General features: G+C 41.2%; 1 pseudogene; it reads left to right on the top strand.

Moving 5' to 3' along the window:
- The first annotated feature begins 3,408 nt into the window (after positions 1 to 3,408).
- LOC122427151 lies at positions 3,409 to 4,341 on the top strand (annotated as a pseudogene).
- Positions 4,342 to 4,670: the final 329 nt, after the last annotated feature.

Here is a 4,670-nt window from a genome sequence, read left to right as displayed (position 1 = left end):
GGAGATCCAACCAGTCCATCATAAAGGAGATCAATCCTGAGTATTCATTGGAAGGACTGATGCTGAAGCTGAAACTCCAATACTTTGGCCACGTGATGCAAAGAACTGTCTCATTTGAAAAGACCCTGATGCTGGGAAAGATTGAAGGCAGGAGGAGAAGGGGAAACAAAGAATGAGATGGTTGGATGGCATCACCAACTCAATGGACATGAGTTTGAGTAGGCTCCAAGAGTTGGTAATGGACAGGGAAGCCTGGCATGCTACAGTCCATGGGGTCACAAAGAGTTGGACACAACCGAGCGACTGAACTGAATTGAACTGAACTTTCCTACCAATTTGAACTCTCTACCCATTTGCGAAATTGAGATTTTTCTGTTCTTTTTTTCTTAAATAGTTGCTTTTTAAGAAGGAGGATGGGTGGAGTGAAGTGAATATGGAAACCAAAGAGACACTTTCTCCCTACCTCTGTTCAAATTTCCCCATGTCATCTGTTTTCAAAATTATTTTATTAGTTAAATATTATGCTCACTTTTTTAAAAATCCACTAAAAAGCTACATATGTATTGACTAGATAGTGAAAAACTATGATGATCATAGTACTTGGGGTGGAGTACGAAGAGACCCACATCTACTAGCCTCTCAGTAGGCTAGATCCATTACATGGATCATGTAATGATCCATGAATTACTAGGGCAGCACATTTGAGCTCCAAGGATCCCAAAAAAGGCTCTTGAAAACTTCACTGGAGTTTGGTATCCTGGGGATCCCTAAGTTCATTGACCAGTGTTCTGCCTCCAGGTGGGATCTAAATGTAAGACCAGTAGATGTTGGATGAGTGTAATGGATGTGAAAGGTATTTTTTAAGTTAAATTTGCTGCTATTTTTAGGAAACAGGACAAGAAGAGAATAGTTCTTTGCAAGAATAAATCCTAAACGTTCATGCCTACCATCACTTACTTGATGCATCAGTGCCAGGACTTCTCCAGAGGCTTCAGGCAGAGAAATGGGGGAAGGAAAACCAGAAGGGCCATCTCTACTACCCCACTCCCCCACCTCTGTAGAGTGCTGCCCTTTCAGCCTGACTTGATCTTAGCTCTCAATCTGACTTTTCCTTAGATTTCTCTTCCTGGAATTTTCCATGGCCCAGAAGTCCCCATCTCTGGTCCAAGAGGTCAAGACATTCTGGGTAAGGAGCAGGGGGACACCCTGGGTAAAGAGAAGTTGTAGACATGGTCATTGGGCCAAACTCCCAAGGCCACCTCACATTCCTGCCTGGGCTCCCAAGTTCCCTCTAGAGAAAGCAAAATCTCCAAATCAGGGAAGATTTTCTCAGAAGCAAACGTTTGCAGTGTTGGGAAGTAGGAAAAACATGCGATTCGGAATCAGAGACCTTGGATAAGTCCCAATCTCGTGACTTTTAAACTCAATCACCATGTATGTCACTTAATCTTTCCAACCCACAGAAATGAGGTCAATATTCCCGATGGTACAAGGTTGTGTAAGGAATAAGTGAGATCAAGATCTTGTTATAGTAATTGGCATAAAGTATGCTTTAAATAAACAACAGTTATTCTCTTATGATGTAAGTAGATGGAAATGGGAAGGAAGATGTGTGAAATGAGGTTTGGGGAGAGAGGGAAAGAAGGAAGGGAAGTCAGACTTTTGCTGATGGATTTCAATATTTAAATGCACAGGGTAAGTCAGTGTACCCCAGCAAGAGAGAGAGAATGTCAGGAAAGAAAAAATAAAGTCTTGGCAATCAGGCTGGGATGAATTGGGAACCAGAAAGCATGTTTCTTACTTTAAAAAAAATGTATTTAGTGAAAACAATTTTGCAACATTGGTGAAATAATTAGGAAAACATATATATAAACTAAATACTCAATAGATCACAAATTTTCATTTACAATAAATGGTTTCACTCTTGTACATATATAGAAGTTTTTTAATTTTTATAAATTAAATAGCAATGAGTCTATTTTATAGACTATAAAGATTTTACCACATCTGGCCTCATTTTTTCCCCAATTTTCATTTGAGTAGGTTATGTCTTGAATAGATTTCATAGCCAGTAATTAGCAAGGACAATCTGACTCTTGAGTCTAGTGTTCATTTTACATTACAGAAGCTGCTGTATAACCTACAGCATACTGCAAATGTACAGGACAAAGGAAAGTGGGGGTCACTCCTTATCTCCCAAACCACACCAGTCTCAACCACAAACCCTTTAAATACACAAACATTTGTTGTCTGTGTGTGAAACACTAGAAGGAGAATTGGTTGTAAAATCAGAAACCCTGGCCTAGTCCTGGCTCTGAGATATCTAGTTATGGTAGAAGTCATGTCACCTCTCTGTCCCACATTTTCATTTAAAAATAATGACATCAGATAACAGGTCTCGGTTAACATGTCAGATGAGATGTGCCAGGAATTTCAGCTTTTGAATTGAAGTTCTGAAAAGTGGTCACCCAGAAAAGGATGTCATTTGCTTCACCAATGGGGGTCTTTCTGCTTTTGAAAAAAGGGTTCACCAGGTGTTGGATGATATGAAGTGTTGAAGAAAGGCTGGGGGAAAGAGTGAGAAGTTAGAGATTGTAAAGGTCTATTATCTAAGAATTCAGAGGATGGTACCAATGAAGATTAAGACAAGAGATTGCGAGGAAGCATTCATTCTTTCACTCCATAAATGTTTACTTAGAGCCCTATATCTGGGTCTACTAAATTTCTATGACTAGGACAATTTCCTGATCCTCTTCTCTTACTCAAAAATTATGGAGTCAGTAACTATTATTGGTACTTACCAATTCATCCATGGGGGAAAAAACAAAGATCCTTGCCTGTGTATAACATAAAATTCTATCAGAGAGATATAATTTTTAATGTGCTGAATAAATCTACTATCCAATATGTTAGGGAAGTGTTACATGTCATGGGAGGGAAATCTGAATTTGATAAAGAGTACTTAAGCAGGAGAAGAAAAGTTGTAGTATTTAATAGGGTACTAGAATTGACAGATTATTCTTTAACCTTGGATTCAATTTCTGACTTCCAAAAGTGGATGCACAAGTGTGTGCTAAATCACTTCAGTCGTGTCTGACTCTTTGTGACACTATGGAACATAGCCCACCAGGGTCCTCTGTCCATGGGATTCTCCAGACAAGAACAGAATACTGGAGTGGGTTGCCTTGCCCTCCTCCAGGGGATCTTCCAGACCCAGGGAGCAAACCTGCGTCTCTTATGTTTCCTGTACTGGTAGGTGGGTTCTCTACCACTAGTGCCACCTGGGAAGCCCCCAAAAGTGGATATTTTATAGACTAAAAAGTCCTATTCACTGATTGTGACTCATATCATGGTGCCACTAAATGAATAAGTATTTGTTTCTCACAGGGATATGACATACAAGAAACCATGAAAAATCTTAGCTTTATTGATGAATTTGTGCTGCTGGGGTTGTCTACTGACCAGGATATCCAGACCATGCTCTTTGTTCTCTTCTTGGGAATTTACCTCCTGACCCTGATGGGGAACCTGATGATGATCCTGGTGATCAGGGCTGATCCTCACCTGCACACGCCCATGTACTTCTTCCTTGGTCATTTGTCTTTCCTAGACATATGCTACTCTTCAGTCACTGTGCCCAAGATGCTGCAGAATTTCCTGTCTCAGAGGAAAACCATTTCAGTGTGGGGATGCATCACCCAGAGTTTCTTTTTCATTTTCTCTGGAGGCACTGAGAGCTGCCTGCTCTCTGCTATGGCCTATGACCGCTATGCTGCCATCTGTCACCCTCTGCTCTACACTGTGATCATGAACGGACCTCTGTGCACTGCAATGGTGAGTGCAGCATGGCTGATGGGGTTTCTGAACTCACTAGTGAATAATCTTTGTGCCCAGAGCTTACAGTTCTGTGGTCCCAATATCATCTCCCACTTCAGTTGTGAACTGCCTTCACTCTTCCCTCTCTCCTGCAGTGATACCACACCTAACACCATCCTGCTGACTGGATCTGCTGCATTTCTAGGACTTGTGACACTTCTTCTGATCCTCTTCTCTTACTCTAAAATCATTCTTGCCATTCTAAGTATCTCCTCCTCTAAAGGCTGAGTCAAAGCCTTCTCCACTTGCTCCTCCCACCTCACCGTGGTGCTCTTATTCTATGGGATGGCTCTATTCAGGTACATCAGCCCCTCTTCAGGATCAGTCCTGGAGCAAGTTGTCTCTATACAGTATGGTGTGATCACATCCTTGATAAACCCCCTCATTTACAGCTTTAAGAACCAGGAGGTGAAGGCAGCTCTGCAGAGGATGCTAAGGCACCAGATATGTGTCTCAGGGTTTTAAAAAATGGCAATAGGACACTTGTTCTAATAGAGAACCAATCTACAAGGGAAGAGAACTTTGTAAGCTTAGAGCTTGTGTGGTTCTTGATTTTTAATTAAATTTAAGTGTATTTTTTTCTTATTCAAAGTTACATGACTTCCAAAAGCTAAGAAATATAGTCAGAGAAGTATTTTGCCCATCCTGGGTCTGAGGGGAAACATTTAGAGACACCAGCTTTTACCACAGCCTCTGGAAACTACTCCAGAAGCAGTGACTTCACTACAGTTGAGGAGCCAGGACCAGAACAAAGACCCTGACAAGAACAGAAATCCAGAGCCTAGGACCTTTAC

Source organism: Cervus canadensis, chromosome 25 (assembly GCF_019320065.1).
Source record: "Cervus canadensis isolate Bull #8, Minnesota chromosome 25, ASM1932006v1, whole genome shotgun sequence".
In the NCBI taxonomy this organism is placed as follows: domain Eukaryota; kingdom Metazoa; phylum Chordata; class Mammalia; order Artiodactyla; family Cervidae; genus Cervus; species Cervus canadensis.
Note: the sequence above shows the minus strand (reverse complement) of the source record. Positions and strands in the feature narration are given on the sequence as shown.